We start from the raw sequence: 21,638 nt of genomic DNA, 5'->3' as shown, positions 1-21,638 counted from the left end.
TGATTTATTTACCAGCATTCGACCAAAATTTATTATTAAATATGTTGAAAATACACAGTTAGTTCATGAAGTATCCAAATCCTATAAAAGTTTATCTACTATAAACATATTAAAGGTTTTAACAACATATTATGCTGTGTTAAATGCGCGACTTGGTGGAAAATAAGCTGTGGAGAACAACAAATTCGTCAACACGATCTGTAAAATATGTAAAATAATTGTTATTAATATACGAAAAAAAACATGTCTTCACATGCAAAAAATTTTGATACACATAAAAGTGTTAAGAAACTTAACTTTGGTCATATACAAATATAAAACATATGATTTTTCACGGAATATTGTTGAAGTTTGACGAAGAAAATCTTTACTTTCAGTAACTTCATAAAAATAAAGAAATATGTATGCAACCGATCACTATGAATAACATTTAAACACTATCTTGCATCAACACGCATAACAAAAATAAACCAAATGTGTTCTCCGATACAGAAATTAAAACCCAAGCACACAATTTTTCGTTCGTACTGCATCAACGTCGGCACATCAACAATCGCACATTTACAATGTGCGAGCGAAACATGTACAATTCTTTTCTCATTGCTTATTTACACTTTATTTTGACAAAGCAGCACAAGAGAAAATAGAAAAATTCCCTTCAGTGAGGGAGAGAGAGGACGGGAAAAAGTTCGTCAGACTAGTTGGACAGAGTTCGGACCGAAGTCGGTCAGACGCGCCGGAAAAAACTTCAGACTTTGAGCAGACGCGTCGGACGTCCGACATTGTGTTTGCTGGGTACACACCAACAGCGACTACAATACCATATTTCTGAATTCCACCCCTATTCATATACCAAATTCAGTACCATTTAATACTTTTCCTACGAAAGTACGAATTTCAATACTCAATCCTCCATTCCAATATTAATTTTAATATTTCAGGATTTTAATTCTATGCGTTCACCAAATCCAAATTGTATCACATTTAGTACTTTTCGGACACATAAATATGAATTTCCAAAACAACTTATAACTTCCACTCAAACTGAAATCTTAATTCCGAATTTCAGGATTCCAGATCTATCCGTTCACCCAAGTCCGTTTTGTATCCCATTAAGTACATAGGTACGAATTACCAGAACTCAGAACAATCCTCCACAGTAATTAATTTACAAAATTTTGTACATTTTAAGTACGAATTTCCAAAAATACCTCCATAACTCAATCCTACACTCCAACAGTAATCTTAATTCCAAATGTGAACATTCAATTCCATCCGCTCTCCAAAATCAAAACTAATACCAGTTAGTAATTTCGTACACATACGTACGAATTTCCAAAACCACCTCCATATCTCAATCCTACACTTCAACAGTACACATAGGTACGAATTTCCAAAGCTTTCTTCATAACTCCTACACCATTATTCCAAATTTATGTTTCCAGCTTCATCCATTCACCCAAATTTAAATTGTACCAAATATAGTACCATTTAGTACTTTTCGTACACAATGTTCGTACATCTGCACCACTTCGCAGTCTTGATTCCAAGCCAATTTCAAGATGCTAGCTATATCCCTTCAATATATACAATTAGTACTAAATTTAGTAACTTATAGTACTTTTCGTACACTTATAGGTCGAATTTCCAAAAACCCTTTAGTACAACTTCCTAACTCTTCATCAGTGACCCACATTCCAAATTTCATTTCATTCTAGCTTCTCCCGATTGCCTTATACAACATTTAGTAAATTTTAATCCTTTTCGTACCTTTCTAGTTCGAGTTTCCAAAAACCCAGCCTTATCTCAACCCTACACAACAATAACCGCCAATCAAAATTTCAAGTTTCTAGCTTCCTCCGTTTAGTCAGTCACTCACTCACCTCACTGCTCTTTTTGTATATGTTCCTGTTCCTAATTCCTTTTAGTACTGTACACTAGGGTTATAACTTTTTTTTGCAATTTTTGCAAATATCAAAAATACCACCGCATAGCCGTGTAGAGCATCAAAAACTACTATGAAAAAAGTGTTATTTGTTCCCTATCACGAAAAAAATTTCCGCACCAAATGCATTGAAGTTTAGTACTGCATTATTTAATTTTATTTGGTACAATGACATATGTGCTTTTCGTAATAACTTATTAATAGTTTTAATCTAATTTAAAACCAATATCAACCCATTCGTCCTTGGTCACACTAGAGAGTTTCATTGAAACATTTTTCTTAAAATTTCTTTGAAATTTTCATTAGTGTCTACACACATGGAGTTTTTGTTTACATTTTTGTTTTTCGTTTCTTGATTGTGTTTTGCATTTCGAAGGACGCTTCAACAAATAAATATAAATAAAAAAGTACACAAAATGGATAAAAAAATGAAAACTAATATTATAATGGATCTAATGGAGCTGATTCATGAAGCTGTTGCTGTGGATGCAGATAAAGAAATTTTAATTGGTAAGAAATATATAAATAAATAATTATAAGTTACTCTTATTATCTTTTTTATGTACAGGTCTAATAGATATATGCAAGAAGCCCACTACCCCTAAAATGAGGAAATAGTGGGTAAAACCGTGGAGACTAGAAAGACCCCAACGAGGATCTTTCGTATTTTTGACAAAAGAACTTTTAGTGCATGATAAATGGTCATACCGCAATTATTTGAGAATGTCGAAGAGCCAATTCGATTACCTCCTTAACCTCATAGAGGGAGATATTTTGGGCTGTAATACCAGAATGAGGGATGCTATTGCACCAGCTCAAAAATTGGCAATAGCATTGAGGTATCTTGCAACTGGTAAGTTGTAAATTTTAAAGGCTACAATCATGATTCAATATATAAGGTGAGCCAGAAACCACAACAACAGGACTATTTTCATTAAAAGCCCTTTAAGTTGTCAATATTTTTGTTCACGTTTCGTTTTCATACGGATTATTCACAATAACAATGAATTTGGCAGATTGTGTAATGTCAGTCGAAGGTAGTTGTGTCACACCATCTGTTCAAATATGAAATTGCAAATCCCTTTGTTGTAATTTCCCCAACAACATAAAAAATGTGGGCATAACGTATTCAAAGTTTGACGATACCACTACCTTTGTAATTGCTCCATGGTTAAAATTAAGAATTTATTTGATTTTAAAATTCTTTGTTTCACAGGGGAGAGTTTTCGCAGTATTGAGTACCAGACCAGAGTGTTCAAGGTATCAATTTGCAAAATAGTGCCACAAGTTTGCGAAGCGCTTTGGAGAAGGCTTAAAGGCACATACTTAAAAGTAACGTAAACTTGCATATTAATAAGTATATTCACATAATATTTTTGTACATATAAAAATTTTTATTTATTAGTTCCCATCGGGGCCATCAGAATGGGAGTCAATAGCAAAAGAATTTGCTATTAAATGGCAATTCCCAAATTGCATTGGCGCTTTGGATGGAAAGCACATTACTTTCCGTTCATTGCGAAAGGATGGTGCTTTTTTCCACAATTACAAAGGGACTAACAGTATAGTGCTGATGGCTCTGGTCGACGCTAACTGCAAATTTCTGTTTGTGGACGTCGGCAGTAATGTCGCAATAACGATGCCGGTGTATACCTACAAAGCAGCTTAAGCACCGTGCTTAGGGAAGAAAGAGGTCTGCCACAAGATGCGATAGTTGGTAATGGTCGCCTTCTCCCATATGTTGTCGTTGGAGACAAGCACCTTGCAGAAGCACCTTTTAAAGTCATATCCTTTCCACACTAAGTCAACGGAACGGCAAATTTTTAATGCAAGACTCTCCCGAGCACGACATGTCGTCGAGCATTCTTTTGGTATGTTGTCGAACAAATTTCGGATATTCTTGTCGCCAATTCAACTAAGTGTCGAAAAGGTCGAGAAAATAACCTTAGCATGCGTTGCATTACATAACTATTTGTTATAATGCGACGAATCCTATATCCCAAATTTAAGCCAGGTTCATAATAATCGAATTAGTTCGGAGAACGAAGAAAGTATATACAATTCACGGAGAGGTGAAGCTGAATCAATACGGCATACTTTTATGGACTATTTCAACAATGAAGGGAAACTAGATTGGTTGTAATGGTAACTATAATTTTTACTATAGAAAAATTGGCAAACTTATTTAAATGTAATTTTTTCTATTTTCTTTGCAGATATTTTGCCTATGGTTCCTCAAGTCTACAAAAATCCTATTGTATTCCACTCTGAAAGAAGATTAGAAATATGTATCAAGAAACCAATTAGAATTTACACGAAATGTACTGAATTATTTATATTACCTTTATTATCATTAAAAATGTGATTTATTGTTACTTCTAAAATTCTATTTATGCACAAAGTTCCTATGGTACTACATAACAAAAAATGTAACATGAGTTACAATAACTTAAATAAAAAGTGACAAAAATATATATCGTTTTGAGCTTATTTTGAAATTTTAGTAATTGTCTTCGATTTTTCGTCACAAATAGTGGATTAATCGAAAGCCAAGACATAAAAATATAAAGCCCTCATAAAGAAGGTTATCCCTGCAAAAATCTCTAATGTAAACGTCTTCTGGATTAAGTAAACACATGGATATCTTCATTAAAAAACATTTTATTTTAATTCAGTTTCATTGTTAAAAGGTTTTAGAATATTAAAATACGATTTAAAATAAAAGATACTTCAGTATTTTTAAACAATAAATAATTCGGCAGATAATACCTATTTAAGAATACTACATTAGGTACGCAATTTTTAATATATATCAGTTCCACTGGTAAAAAAATTAGAATATTAAAATATGAATTAAAATTAAAGGTACTTCAGTATTTTTAAACAATAAATAATGTGGTATTTAATACCAATTTAGAAACACAATACCCATTAGTGCACTCTACGGATTCGCCCTAGGTCCAGATGCCTGAAAACGTTTTAATAATGGTTGTAATTGTGTATTTTGTGAAATAGTATTATTGAAAGTTTGGATTAACCAAATCCATTGGAATTCAAATGTGAGTTCCATAGCGTATACATAAATTCCAGTGGATTTATTTGACATATACGCAATGGAGTTTAGATTAGAAATCCAGTGAATTTTGTATGTCTAAACTTACTATTAGTTACTATCTGAACAATAGGTCTGTTCGATAACCCAAAAGTTTGTACAAACTTTTACAAAATGCTGTTCGATAACAAACTTGCTCAATAAAAGAGATATGAGAAGTAGTTGCAAGAACTTGCAAATACTTTTTACTTGCGAAGTTATCGAACAGACGTAATGTAAATGAAAAAAGAATGTTACCTATTCAGAATAAGAGATTTCTTCTTCTTGTTCCAATAAATCTTCTATAGACACTTCTATAATATTATTGGGTGATAAAGATGTTTGGTTACAACATTTCGTTAATTTCCGCATAAGAATATATTAAGAAGAATATTCTCCGTTTGTACTGCTACCAAATTTCTCAACCAACCAAACTTCAATTCCTTTTTTTGCGAAATCAGTTTTTTCATGTCATCGAGGTCATTTCTAAAATCTTTCTGCAATATAAAATTGTACAGTGTAATCAAATACAAATCAATACTATGTTTACATTTACGAAATCCACTCGATTTCATCTGTGAATTCCATTGTGTATACGTCAAATGAAAACTCATCTGAAATCGATTGGATTTCATTTGACGTTTGAGCAATGGAATTGACAGTTGAAATCGAGTGGATTTCGTAAATGTAAACATAGTACAAGACAGAACCATGGTGTAATAAACAAGGTGTAATTGACAATCATACGGGTTTGAACTTTTTTTATAAACCAAACTGTCAGAATTTATTAGGATCTACCCAGAATATTCCAAATGTAATAAATCGATTTCTAATCTGTTCTATATAGTGCCGCATTAAAAAGGTATGAAATATAAACGTATCACATTATGTCTAGAGTAAAATCGACGCTATTTGTTAAGATTGAATTTTGAATATTTCTATTAATTTCCTGTAAAATTTTCTGAACTATTTTTGAACGACCCTTGTATACAAATATTGCTATTGACAATTTGGTTTTCATAAAATCATGTTGTTTTTGTAAAATTGTTAGTTGTTGTAATTTATGCAAACACCTTGTTTTATTCCACCATGGGCAGAACTTACAATCTTCTTTTTTTTGGAATGTTCCCAATCATTGTCATCGTCTTCATTCCGGAAATAAAAAAAAAAAAACATTATTCCACAACATCCCATACGGGACAAGGGAGACTTCTCTCATATCAATGAGTGCACCCCGATCCATATTTAGCTCAATGATATGGGACCTACTGTTTATCGCCGAGTCCGAACGGCGTGTCTTAAGACACCACTTATGGAGAAGTTTTTCAAGGCTGAAATACTCAGAAAATGTCGCCAACATTACTGAGGGGTATTTTGCCACCGTTGAAAAATGTTTGATTTTGCCTGGACGGGGAATCAAACCCCCGACCTTCTGCGTGCAAGGCGGGCGTGCATACCATTGCACCACGGTGGCACCCGGATTCCGGAAATAGTTTGAAGAATTCTGAAATAGAATTCCATATGAATTTTACTTACCATATGTCTTTTCTTTGAAAGGGTTTCCTTCTCACTTTGCCTCCAGAAACTTCTTGACGTCGTTGGCTTTTCCTTTGGAGTGTCATCACTAATTTTCTCGAAGTCATTTATTAGTTCATCATTTGATAAGTCTGTTTGTGTTGTCTGTGGAGGCTCCTGGCTACTGTTATCATCTTCAATTGATATTACTGAACAATTGTCAGTATTCTTGCTCTGAAAGATTACAAATAGAATTAAATTTATTACCCAAATATATATTCATAGAAAACTTACTTCTATGTTGTTTGTGCTATTTCTCATAACAGTATGCGACTTAAGAAAATACAACTGTTCGTAACACCAAAGCCTTGGGACATAAATGTCAGATTTTCCTGCTTCACTTTTCTTAGAGCTTGTCACCATGCGCTGTTCTTTCACGAATTGCACTCCCAAGTTTCTCCATTTAGTTTTTATATCTTGCAATTCTAGGCCTGGCTTAATAACCTGCATCTCTTCCAAAATTTTGTTCCAAACCTGGGACTTCTTTATACGGTCTATATATTCCGGTGTACGCACATTGTAAATGCATGGATGTTGCTGCACACAACAAATTAATTGCTACACAGTTTCCCGTTGCCATTTGGATATCATATTGATTGTTTTCTATTATATGTTTTACTGAACAAATTCACTATACGTAACTTAAAAATCAAAGAAATTGTTTATTCCGTATATTTTCTTATTAATATTGTTTTTTGTAACATACTTTCGTCGCGCTTGTTCGTTTGTTGAGAAAGAAAATAAAATGAAGGAAACACAAAGAGAAAGAAAATAAAATGAAAGAAACCCAAAAACAATATCATACAGCCAACTTCAGTTTACTTGAAACGAATATAAGGAAGAGGCGATCTTACAAACACAGAAAACCATGTACAGCGGGTTCACTACCTCATACCCCTCGCCTATAAACTTGAAGTCGCCATGTTGAAACAGCGCTAGTGTGACCATCGATTTCTGGACCAATTTGTTATCAAATCGCGATATTTCAGAGCATTTTTTGCACCTTTGACAATATTGTATTTTTTTGTTTTTCTTTATAAACACGCGAATTTTATGTTCATATTTATTGAGAATATGTGTTCATTTGCAACGAATTCGCGGAAGTAGCAGAAAGTTTTTAATGCATTTGCCTGTGATAATCGTATTTATTTTCTATAAATATTTATTCAAACAAAGCAAATTTAACAACAATAACGCACATTCCCAATTCAAGGTTCTAGCTTCAGCGGTTTCGCCAAGAACCCGAATAGGCCCGTAAAATTTTCGCCATTCAAAATGGCCATAAAAATCCACATAACGGCACCGAAAAAATTGGACTATATAGATTTGTTCTATTTTTATAATACACTAAGTCGTATTATAAAAATAGAACAAATCTATATTGTCCAATTTTCTCTAAATTAGAACCTTGTTAAAGTTTAATTTAAGAAATGACCACTTCAATTCACAATTATTAGAAGAGATATTTTGAAGATTTAGAGTATTTTGAAGATTTAGAGTATTTTGAAGATTTTATGCACATTTTCCAACTGAAATTCGGAATTTGTGGCATTAAAGGTTAGAAAAACTTTACTTTAATTTAAACAAAAAAAATTTACTTAATGTGCACGGGTATGTCAACCGTATATTACTGTAAATTTTTGAGGCATTTTTATTATCAGGGCGTAAAAACCTGCCAGTTAACAAAATTGTCGCATTGGGCCACGTTTTCCAATTAACATACTAAAATGGCCAGAACAAAAATTCGAATTGCTTCATTATTCTCATAAAAAAAAAAAAAATATATATAAAAACTTACGAGCATTCACAGTTTCTTTCTTTATTAAAAGGAAAACAACTCTCAGAGGGATACGGAAATGAAAATTATGCCTAACAAGGCTCTGTTAAGAAAATGTTTAGAAAGGAAACGGAAACTTTCATTGTTTCATTCCAGCACTAAATGTTGTTCAGCACCAAGATATTGCGTTGCTGACACCCACCCAGCCATGGTTGCAACAGGTCTGGGGAGAAATTGCATTGCAACCCCATAATAGCACAAAGCAAACCTTCTCTTACATTTAAGAGAAATCAAACAGATCTGGTTTTAATTCTACTCAGAATATATATTAGATTTATTCAATAAAAATGCGTTAATAATTGGCATAGCTTAATGCCAAGTTAAAAAAATAGTCTAATATCTGAATCTACAACGAAATCCATTTAATAAGGATATTCATCTAAGTTATCACTTAAATAATAAATATAACTATTCGATAATTAAAGACCCTTAATGATAATATTAAACATTAGGAAAGGAATAAGAAATAAAAATCTTAGAATAGAAACTCTCGAGCGTTATTTTTTTCTTTTTTTAAATCGAATGCGATAAGAAATTTATATAAATACTTACTTACTTAGCTGGCCCATTACAGAACATTTGTTCCATAGGCCGAACTAAGTAAAGATCTCCATTCCTCTCTATTTGTTGCTTCGCACTCTGGAATACCGCGCCTTTTCATCTCATCATCCACTTGTTTGCGTCATCTATTCCTTGGCCTGCCAATTCTGCGTGCACCGCCAAGCGGTCCGTATTTATACGCCTTTTTAGCGGGTTCTTCATCGCTCATTCTTATGATATGGACTAGCCAACGCAATCGCTGCATCTCGATACGTTTAACAATATTGATGTCGTTGTATAACAGATACAGCTAGTGGTTCATGCCACGCCGATATTCACCGTCAACGCAGATTGGTCCGTAGATCTTTCGAAGAATTTTTCTCTCAAGCACACCAAGCACTGCCATGTCTGCTTGCGCAAGTACCCAGGCTTCGGAGCCATACATCAGCACGGGTAGTATCAGTGTTTTGTAGAGCGTTATTTTTGTTTGACGAGATGTGGCTTTGTTTTTAAACTGCTTACTTAAACCAAAGTAGCATCTGTTGGCCAATACAAATCTTCTTTTTATTTCACAACTGATGTAGTTTGTTGTGTTTACGGAGGTGCCGAGGTAGACGAAGTCTTTTACTACCTCAATATTATAGGAACCAACTTCCACAGTCGGTCCGACGGACGCATTGCGCGTCGACACCATCAACTTGGTCTTCTCACCGTTTACCGCCAGACCCGCTTTAGCAGGTTCTCCTTCGACCCTCATAAAGGTATCAGTTACTTCTTTTACTGATCAGCCCATGATGTCTATATCATCAGCATAAGCAAATAACATGTTTGCCTCTCGTATAACCTTTTCCAGCAGGATGGTGAAGAGATCACACGAAAGGCTGTCTCCTTGTCTGAAACCTCTTTTGGTACCAAACTCTTCGGAGAGGTTCTTTCCTATTTTAACTGAGGACCTCGTGTCAGTTAAAGTAATTTTACAAAGCCGGATGAGCTTTGCGGGGATACCAAATTCAGATACGGCTTGGAATAACTTTGAACGCAGCGGGATGTCGAAGGCTGCTTTATAATCGACAAAAAGGCGGTAGGTGTTGATCTGCATCTCTTGAGTCTTCTTCAGGATTTGCCGTAGGGTAAATATCTGGTTAATGGTGGTCTTGCCAGGTCTAAAGCCGCATTGGTATGGTCCAATTATCTTGTTGACCATAGGCTTTAGTCGTTCGCACAATATCCCTGACACGATCTTGTAGGCAATAGGGAGTAGACTTATGCCCCTATAGTTAGAGCATACAGTCTTATCTCCCTTCTTGTGGATGGGGTACAGGATACTCAGGTTCCAATCGTCGGGTACTCGTTCTTCCTGCCAGATGGTGCTAACTCGCTGATGAATACACTTTATCAGGTTGTCGCCTCCGGTTTTGAACAGCTCGGCTGGCAAGATATCGGCTCCTGCTGCCTTATTATTCTTCAGTCGATTTATTGCTGTCTTTACCTCATCTTGGCTGGACGGTATATATTCAATACCATCTTCTGGGATTGGGACTGTGGTATCTTCGTTGTTGTTGTTGTTGTAGCAACGCATATATGTTCGTTCGTGTATTATTTCAGTTATCAAGTTCCTCTGTATCCAGACTCAAGAATTCTGCAACCTGGACTGGTTGCGTCCATAAAGAATGAGGAGACAGGTGAGTGGGGTTAGATGGGCAGTTGAATAAATGCAGAGTATCGTGTGGTCCCAATCCACATGCTGGGCTTATGTTGGGTATCGTGGCGTCAATTCTGGCCCAATACGAATTGAGGCGGCTGCATCGTCCGGATCTTAACTGAGCTAAAACCACTCGTGTTTGCCTTGGCAGCTGTCGTTCTTCTGCTGCGATGGATGGGGGATGGTTTCCAAGTACGGCATTCACACTGTATCTTCGTACTGCTTGCGCAACCATGTTGGTGTGAATGCGATTCAAGCCTGCCTGATAGGCTCGTTGATCTAGCGGTTCTCTTTTATACCTTTGGACCTCTCTCTCTAGATCATGAAGGTCTCTCCTGACGTGCCTGGGTGGGGGGCGCCTGTCCATTAAATCGTGGCAGGGATGCTCACTGCGGTAACACCCAAGCAGGTACTGCATCGACAACATCTTATTGTGCTGACGCACCGGTAAAACCTTCGCCTCCTCATGAAGATGGTCCACTGGTGTCATGAGGAGGCACCCTGTTGCAGTCCTCAGGGCGGCATTCTGGCAGGTTTGAATCTTCTTCCACTGCGATGCGCTAAATTTTGCGGACCACGCTGGCGCCGCATAGCTTACCACAGACCGGCCTATTGCATTGTAGGTGGTCAACAAGGATTCTTTATCAGCACCCCAAGTGCTGCCGGCCAGCGACTTGAGAACCTTGTTCCTACTTCTGATCTTATTGCAAATAGCTGTGGCATGCGCGGACGACTTGAACATGCTATCGAACGTTACACCCAGTATTTTAGGGTAGTTAGTGGTCGGAATCAGTGCACCATCGACCAATATGTTCAGTGGGAGCCTCATCTCAGCCGTCCATGTGGTGAACAGCGTGACTGTGGATTTAGCGGCGGATATTTTCATATTCCTCAGATGGAAGAACAGCACTAGGTCAGCTATGTAGACATTTAACCTAACACATATGTCATCGACGATAGGACCCGACGCCAAGATCGTACAATCATCCGCATACATCACGATCTCTATGCCGTCTGGAGGGTGTGGAATTTCAGAAAGGTAGAGGTTAAACAGTTCCGGAGATATCACCCCTCCTTGGGGAACTCCCTGTTTCACTCTACGGGTTTTGGACTTCTTGTTTCTGAATTCTACAACCCAGCAAAAAAAGTCATTACTAAGTAATGACTTTATTCAGTAAAATTTGGCAGTAGTAACTACTTACAAATATACCGTAAAAGTCATTATTTTTACATGGGGATGTCATAGGGCGGAAGTACTTCCTTAAATATGTTTTTTAAGTACATACTTAACCACATACCGGCAGTCGAAAAGAAGGTAAAAAGCATAGTTCTATTTTTAGAAAAAAAATGAGGTGAAATTATATTCAAATTCACATTCATACACATTTTTTGTTTTTTCTTTTTCATTCGATACATGCTAGTTTTGAACACACGAACTTGTGATTTGTAGTCAAACACACTACACACTAGGCCACTAGCTCGAACAGCAAGGGTTGGTTAAACTCATCCATGTACATCAACATGTTTTTGTAATTTTGTAAACAAAAAACACACATGCCGACGCTGAGCTTTGAACACACAACTCTAGAATTTGTAGTCGGACACACTAGCTCTGTGCCACCATACTCATTACTTAGTAAGTAAGTAGTAAGTAAGGATGTAACTAGTTATGTGTTAACTGTTATATATGTACTGTGTGATAATGCGGAGGGTAATGAGTGCTCATTATCTGGTAATGCAGAAAGTAATGACATGTGCCTACCAAATTTTTGCTGGGAAACGACTGGCGTCCACACATATAGTTGATTACCCAACGTTTCACACATGGCTGGAGATAAGTTTTCTCTATATCCTCGAACAGCTTGGCATGGTTGACGGTATCGAAGGCCTTCGATAGGTCAAGAGCCACCATGACTGTTCGGTCGCACGGCCTTTTCTGGTTCAGTCCTCTACTGATATGTGTGGATATGGCGTCTAATGCTGGTGTAGTACTATGCATTTTCCGAAATCCATGTTGATGTTGGGCAACTGGATAACAACTTCTCATCGTGGGGAGGAGTAGCCCCTCTAGGATCTTTGCTACTGGTGACAGGAGTGAAATCGGCCTGTACGATTCACCTCTGCTGGCATCCTTGCTAGGCTTCAGTAGCGGGACCACCGGCATCCGGTACAACATGGGTGGCTAACGATAGGTTGAGAACACTTGTTAAATACTCCACTCCAGGTTCATCCAGCTGCTTAAGCATTACCATCGATATTCGGTGCGGGCCCAACGCTTTGGATGATTTAGCGTTTCGGATGGCATCTGCAACATCGCTCATCGTAAATTGTGGTGGTACCTCCTCGGCTGGAAGAGTTCTTCTTATACGGCGTAGCACACTTCTCTTCGCCCTATCACTCTCGGGGTGCTCTATGAACTGCCGGTTAAAATAACACGCGCACCTCTTTGGGTCAGTTACTGTCACGCCGTTGAAAGTAACTGCCGTTCTGGCATCCTTCTTTTCCGGACTCGAGAGTGATTTAACCGTTGCCCACAATTTACTTATTCCTGCACCAATGTTGCACTGCTTCAGATGGTCTAGCCACTTTTTCCGCTTATGTTCGCCCACTAGCCTGTTGACTTCAAGAGTAAGTTCTCTAACTCTTGGGTCTTCGGGGTTCGTACGACGAAGCTCATCACGTTTATTTGCTAGTCCCGTCGCCTCTGCTGGGAAATTTGGTCTTATTTCGGGTATTCGACCAGCAGGTATGTAGCGAGCGGCTGCTTTAGTGATGATGTCTCGGAAAGTTCTCTCAGCTACCCGAAGATCTGAGGGGGTGGGCAATTGACTGAAGCGGTGATTGGTAAATTCTCTGAAACCTTGCCAATCAGCTTTCCCATGGTTCAGGAAAGTACGGCGTTCAGAGGTTATGAAGTCGGCTGGTCTGTTTACGGAGACGATGATAGGGAGGTGGTCCGAACTAAGGGAAATGACGGATTGCCAGGTTACGTCATTTATCAGACCTGGTGCCACAATGGTGATATCTGGCGAGCTGTGGCAGTTTCCTCTAATCCTCGTAGGAGCGTCTTCATTCACCGTGCAAAACGTGGAGCTATCGATTTGCTCTGCCAGCGCTGTACCCCGCTGGTCATTACCTAGGACGGAGTGCCAAAGCTCATGATGAGCATTGAAGTCCCCTAGCACCAGACGGTTATCGCCCTCTAACAGCGAACTAATATTGGGCATATAACGTCGGGCACAGCTATTCATCGGCGGTATGTACACATTAAGCAGCTCTACCTCGGCAGTACCACACTTTACTGCTACCCCCATACACTCTATGTATGGGTCACTAGAGCCAAGCTCAAGCGAGATAGGTCTGTACTGGACAGACTGGTGTATTAGGAAGGCAAGTCCTCCTCCTCCGCTTCTTGTGCGATCCTTCCGCAAAACGTTGTAACCATCACAACGTAAGCTACAGGTGGCGGTGAGCTTTGTTTCCTGGATCGCGGCGACCATGATGTTTTTCCGACTCATAAAGTCCACAATTTCACTGACCTTATTGCGGAGACCGTTGCAATTGAATTGCAGGAATGATGCATTTCCGGGCCGTTGAACAACAACATGTGGTGTTAGATGCTGTATTTGTTGTTGTTGGGGAGACTGCGGGGGCGTCTCGTATTCCGACGACGACGAAGAGTCAGACGACGACGTAGAAGACGCACTGGGTGATGCAGCAAGCAGCAACATACCTGTCGCTGTAATCCCGGGTGCTACTAAGGCCAGAGCACCCACGAAAATGCACCCATTCCATACATCCATTACATCTCACCATTGTTGACATGTGGTGGATGCGGATCTGGCAAACGGAACAGATCCATACTGGTGAAAAAAATACACGAACACATACACATAATTCCTCCGAGTCAATCCGGTGCATAGAACCGGCCGTCGCGGGATTGGATTTGTGTGGTATCTTCGTCGTTTTCGCTGCTATTGGATACTAACAGTTTTGAAAAATGTTCTTTCCATATCCTGAGTACACTATCTGTATCAGTTACCAAATTACCTTGCTGGTCTCTACAGGAGGATGTGCCTGTACCAAAGCCATGGGCGTAGCCAGCTATGGGGATCTAGATCCTTCAAAAAGTTTTAAAAAATTATACTGGGCTACAAAAGTTGAAAAAAAAAATTGCAGATGTTCTGATGTACTATTTTTTATTTTATAACTGCAAATGCGTGACTAATATCTTTCGAATAAGCTATATATTTTTAAAAGTGGTTAACCCAACCATTTGTTAACCACTTTTAAAAAAATATAGCTTATGGTATATAGTTATGGTGATTAAAGTTTAAAAAACGCATAAAAATAGGATAATTCTTTCCTCGAGCTCTAGGCTACTTAGAAGATAATTTATTTCTTATTTTACAATATTTAATTTATTATTTGCAAGTAAGCTTTCGAAAAATGGAAAAACCAATTAATTCGGTTGAAAAATAGATGAGATATGTAATTTTTATACCCATCACCATAGTATGGAAGGTATATAATGTTGGTTTTTCCGTTTGTGACGCATTGAAATACTTCCTTGCAACCCTATCAAGTATACATATTTTTGATCAGAATAAAATTCTGAGTCGATCTAGTCATGTCAGTCAGTCTGTCGAAATTAAAATCGGTCCAAATTATTATATCGGTCCAAACTTAGTTTAACTTCGAAGAGGGCCATATCGGTCTACCTTTTAATTATTTGTGATGTCAAAATATGTTAAATAGATATTTTTGTTTAATCATTGAAAACGGTTTTATTTAAGAAAGCATAGATGAAATTCTTTAAAGTATGTTTGGACGATCTATGTCTCGTAGAAATATTATGATGTGCAAGGTATGGACCATATTTGCCGTGCGAGCCATTTTAGCGAAAAGTTTCGAATGTTTATGGGGGAGGTACCTGAGGAAGTGGACCGAAATGGCTCATCATCGAACTTAAACTAAGTTTGGATAAAATATTACGAAGGCCAAATTTTGGACCAAATCGGTTGATCCGTTCGAGAGTTATTGTGCGTCCAGTCAGCCAGACGGAAGAAGATAGCTAAAATGACTCCAAAATGTCTGAAACAGATTTCGTCCAAACATAATTGAGGTGCTCAGCGCCAAAACGGCCTAACCCACATGTCCACAAAAATCAAAAACAGACTATAAAGGTCTAACCAGAACCTTTTGAAATAACTATTAAAACAATTCCATATTGCATTGATTAACACTAGGTAATACAATACTACCTTCTAATTCAATTCAATTGAAATTTATTGAGTCTTTTCCTTTTTCAACATATACATGCAAAATTTTGAATAATGTTATACAGAAGCCTTAAAACTATAATGTTTGGTTTTAATGACTTGTGTGTTAAATACAGCACCTTGCTTGTCCATATTTTGTTCATTGTATTGAAACTACATCTTAATATATGTTAACGTGTTTGCTCCCGACACTTCAATGTTTGAGAGCATGTCTCATGGCATAAAAATGTCGTACCAACACGTGGACCTATGTTCGCAATTTTGAGGGGGATATTGTCTTTTCGGTGGATAAATTTTTTGACAAATTTCAGCCAATTTAATAACAAAACCAACCAAATACCTGAACCCTAAATTCAAAGTTAAAGCAAATATATTTACAGATAAAATCTTAAAAATAACTGAAATCGGGCGGTACCGTTATATGAAGGGCTATACCTATGTCCATAATTTTTGGTGCAGATTTGATCACTCTAATTGGCAAATAATAGATAATTCCGTCTTTCCAAAACTTCAGTGTCCTATCTCAATTTTTGTGGATTATAAATTTTACCATAGTAAAATGGATATTGGTGTTCGAAATTGGCGCGAGAAGTAAAAAAACTGATTTATATGTTGTATCATTAATATATCTTATAATTTTTGAACAAAAAAATGATTAAAAAGTGGTATTGAGTCTTCTTTGGGCCTACAAAACTTTTCCCGGAAATGTGTCAGCACTGGTCCACGTTTTTTTATTACCCACAGTAGAACGATACCGCCCGCATTATCCTATAGAAATGGTTGTAATTTAATACATATTTAGTCTTCTTTGGAGCTACTAAACTTCCCTTCAGAAATTTGTCAGCACTGGTCCATCTTTTATATAGCCTATAGCGATTTTAGGAGTTTTCATGGTTTTAGCGGTAGTCTCCTACAGAAATGGCTGAAACTTAGTATTTAGTCTTCTATGAGGCTATAATAAATTTTCCCCTAATTTGTCAGTACATTTCCACGTTGTAATATAGCCACTGACATTTATAATAAGTACCAGTGTTCGAAATTTCGATCAGTCAACTTGGCACATATGTAAAGTCGTGCTTGATCATCTAAATCATCTTCTTTATATTTTGTGAAACGGTTCCATATATTGGCAATTATTCAACGTGATTACTTTTTAAATTTCATATTTTTTTAATTATTTAATTTTTTTCTGTTTAAATTAATTTAAAAAGTATCCAAAAATATAGGTTTACTATGCTCGAACCACAAGATAATGCCCATTTAATGTCATTGGTGTATATTTCGCTTGTTTCGGAATATATTCTGTAAAATGGTGTGAACGATAACTCTCGATGGGAGCAATCGATTTGGTGCAAAATTTGCACATCGTATTATTTCATCCAGTCATTTATCAAGTCGGATATAGTCCATATCAATCCCGTTCTTCGCACGCAGAGAAAAAATATGATTCATCCCACCATATTTTGAAATAAAAATATATATTATAGATATATGGTAACCTCTATCATATTTTAATAATACAATTTTTGAAATATTTTAAAATGATGTGGTAGCCGCCGAAACATGTTGTGGTTGGCTGTAATAAGTAGTATTTTTATTGGAATTATACTGTACCTTTGTGATTAATTGCCCATTAAAAGATTTTTCTAGATATTTTAAATAAAAGTTTTATTTATTTAAGAACACTTTGAATATAATAGAATAAATAAGTATAATATAGAATACACTTATACTTTATAACATTAAAAAAACACTATGCAGTTCTCTCTGTTGTCTCTACGATTGTTCCATACCTATACCGAAGACATGTTTATGTTGGAGAACATTACGAAACAACAACAGATGTTTATGTTATACATACATTCTTTTTCTTGTTATTTCGATCACTTGCATACGATTTTTATTAATTATCAATTACAAAATGAAATAATGCACAAACTTTGCAAGAAACATTGGGAGATTCCTTTTATTTAACAAGTAAAAAAATGAAACACAACTCCGGCACTGATATCTTTTTGTCACTTTTTGATTTTTCTTTCTACACATTTTTATATCTTCAATCATAAATAAATTGTTGTCATTACCGTCAACAAATACTCGAACTATATAATTTTTTGTTTGGAAACTGTTTTTACTAATTTTATACCATTCTTTTAAGTGAAAATTTAACAAAATTTACAACCTTTTTACTCAGCGACAGAACAACTAATGAGAGAATATGTATTTGCTTTTGGCAGTGAACAGCTGTTCCTACTTTTTGACACTTCATATGTCAAAATGAGAAAGTTAAGCAGATTGTGGTTGGATTTCCCATCAGATAATTATGAAAATATTACCATATATCAAGATTTTGTGATTTGTTGTTGTTTTATATGGTGAACAGAATCAAAATTGGCAATATACATTATCGCCTTCAAAATAATATGTGCTCCACAAAAATTATTTGGTGCCAGCCAAAATAAAATTTTGCCCACCACCAGTTAAAAAAATATTTTTTCTCTGCGTGCGGGTACCTCCCATTCAAAATTTTTGTTTTTATTTACATTTTCTCTATAAATTGGGTGCAATTTAGCATTAAGGGTTCATAGTGATCAAAATACTTCTCCGCTAATAGTTGTGGACATAGGTCCACCTTTTGGTATAGCCCCTAAACAACAATACCCCCCAATTTCAAGTATTGTACAAAATTTTAGCTGACCAGATAAGTTTAGGTGTTAGGTAATTGGTTTACGAAGTTGTCAAACAAATTCGCCTAAAATTGTGGGCAACGGTACTTTCGTAACGGAAAGAAAATTATTTATTCCATATTAGTTCAGAATACCTTTACCATGAAGATTTTTTACTTGTTTTTCATTAGGTAAGTACCTTAATAAAGGTTTTACAATTTTGTATGTAAAAACTATACACATCACAAAAAAAAAAACGAAGTCATGGCAGCTATAATACAGTGCGTCACCTTTAGGTGTTGTTGTGACGCCTTTCCCAATCCATCGTATTTCCTGTATGGCAGTAATATCGGCCTTGTACTTTTCAAGTACGTCTCCCAATGCGAAGACTGCACCTTCTCTATAAAGAGTGCGAACATTCCAGGTGCAGATTCGCAGATCATGGTCCTTAAAACGTTTGCGGGGTTCGTCAACTTTAAAGGGGTTTGTTTTTCTTTTCTTTCGTTTTTTCATAGTAGGCTGTTTTTTCTAGGGGAGGGTTACTAACCCGACGCCCAAACCCAAGTTTTTAACGTTCTTATGGGTGAACGAAAAGACGTTTCTCCTCTCTCCTTTTCTCCCTGTACCTCTCTCGTGTTGCTATGGATTGTAAAGTAGCCCTAAGCACTCGTAAAATATATCTTTGGTCTGTTCGTCCTTTTCTTCAGTGGGAGCATGAGCGCAAATAAAGCTGATGTTGAAGAATTTAGCTTTTATTCGAATTGCAGCAAGTCTTTCATTCACTGGGGTGAAGCTTGATACCAGATGTTTTGGCCTCCGACTAACTACGAATCCGCCACCAAACTCATGCTTTACGTCATGGCAGCTATAATACAGTGAGTCACCTTTAGGTGTTGTTGTGACGCCTTTCCCAATCCATCGTATTTCCTGTATGGCCGTAATATCGGCCTTGTACTTTTCAAGTACGTCTCCCAATGCGAAGACTGCACCTTCTCTATAAAGAGTGCGAACATTCCAGGTGCAGATTCGCAGATCATGGTCCTTAAAACGTTTGCGGGGTTCGTCAACTTTAAAGGGGTTTGTTTTTCTTTTCTTTCGTTTTTTCATAGTAGGCTGTTTTTTCTAGGGGAGGGTTACTAACCCGACGCCCAAACCCAAGTTTTTAACGTTCTTATGGGTGAACGCGCGGCACATGTTAGCTCACTACCTTTAACGGGTGTTAAAGGTGTCCACTTGGGATTAAAGAGGGACCAAGATAAATCCTGGGTTTGCCATGTTAAAACCGGTCAGGACCGTTGCTTGGTATCTTGCATCCCCTGTTATATAAATAACAAACTACAAATCTCCCCATATGTATCAAACTCAACATCTAGATATTTCGTTTTCATTAGGTGTTGTTGGGTATCAAAGCAAATGTTCGCATCTCAAATCAACGTAAACGAAAGAAATCTTTATATATAAAACTCAATTGTCGTTTGTTGGTAATTGAATCAGTTGAAAACGTCTAGAGCGATTTGGATAATTTTTTGTGGAAATGTTAGTCATAGTCCAGTTTAGGTTTTTATGCAAAGAAAAATTGACCACGCCCACTTTTCCGCCCACTTTTTTAAATATGTTATATCTACGGAACTACTCAATAGATTTTCCTGAAATTTGCAGGGAACGTAAAGTGATGGCCCCCGGTTGAAATAGGCTACATATTTTTTGACTTTCGGATCGGGCGGGTACCTCCCCTACGCCCTATTTTTGTAAAAATTCAATATTTGCAACAAATACGAATGTATCGGTTTGGGAATTTATTTGCGAGTCAATGGCGATTGTGTCTCCAACCTTACGTACTTATTTTGTGACTTAAGATCCGACCACGCTCACTTTCTAATTAGGTTATATCTACAGGGGATTTTCAAGAAAATCGCGATTTGTCTAAACTTTTAAATCTTTATAAATAAAAATCAAATATCATTCGTTGGTAATGGCATCAGTTGAGAACGGCCGGACCGATTTTCGACCTGGGTTTTTGTGCAAAGAAAATTTGACCATCCCCACTTTTACGCCCAATTTGTTCAATTTTCTATTTTTATCATTTCTACAAAAACTACTGAACCGATTTTCCTGTAATTGCCAGGGAATGTACAGAGATGGTCCCCGCTTAAAATAGGCTACAAAATTCAGTTGAATTTCGGAAAGGGCGGGGAACATCCCCTGTACCCTACTTTTTTAAACATTTTATATTTACAATAATTACGAATGTATCTATTTGGAAGTTAATTTGCGAGACAATTGTGGTTGTGTCTCCGACCTTACCTACTTTTTTAGGAACCACAGACTTGACCATACCCACTTTTTAAAATATGTTACATCTACAAAACTACTGAACCGATATTCGTGAAAATGTCAGGGAATGTACAGGCATATTTTCTTGAATTTTGATGAGGACATATTTAAAAAAACGCCTTACCTTTATGAATAAAAATCAAATGCTGTCATAACCCAACTTAGGTTTTTTGGAAAGAAAAGTTTACCACGCCCCCGAAAACAGGTTACATATTTTATTGAATTCCAGAGGGGCCGGGGTACCTCCCCTATGCGATATTTAAAAAAAAAAAACGTTATATTTGCAAAAATTATGTATGTATCGGAATAAAAATTTACGGATTAATCTACAATCTAGGTACTTCTTTGTGGCATATAGGCCCGACCAAGCCTGCTTTTTTAGTATGTCATAACTCCAATACTACAGAAGGGATTTCCATAAAATTTGCAGCAAAAGCTCAATGTTTGCCGTTGTTATGTGGGGTACCTTCCCCATGCCTTTCTGTTAAACGTTATATGTATAAGCTAAACTTATGATTATATCGGTTTCAGCATACATTTTGGTAGGCAATGAAGTTGTGTGCACCCTAGGACCGGACCAGGCCCACTTGAAAACTGATGACCACGCCCACTCTTTTCAAAACATTATTTTTCCAAAACTACTGAACCTAATTTTCAGAAAATATT

At 36.8% G+C, this 21,638-nt stretch overlaps 1 protein-coding gene across 3 annotated transcripts in view; it reads right to left on the bottom strand.

The window, feature by feature from the left end:
* LOC141400731 (putative methyltransferase NSUN7) overlaps positions 1–21,638 on the bottom strand; it is a 617,414-nt gene that overhangs the window by 515,091 nt on the left and 80,685 nt on the right. Inside the window, exon 1 of one of the 3 annotated variants that reach the window (XM_073980176.1) lies at positions 5,295–5,394. The exons of the other annotated variants lie outside the window; for them this stretch is intronic. The gene's annotated coding sequence lies outside the window, so the exon portion shown is untranslated. Of the gene's footprint in view, positions 1–5,294; positions 5,395–21,638 lie in introns of those variants that run through there. 3 annotated transcript variants of the gene reach the window in all.

This window comes from Musca autumnalis, unplaced genomic scaffold (assembly GCF_047663935.1).
Source record: "Musca autumnalis isolate F117 unplaced genomic scaffold, ASM4766393v1 scaffold_4, whole genome shotgun sequence".
NCBI lineage: Eukaryota > Metazoa > Arthropoda > Insecta > Diptera > Muscidae > Musca > Musca autumnalis.
Note: the sequence above shows the minus strand (reverse complement) of the source record. Positions and strands in the feature narration are given on the sequence as shown.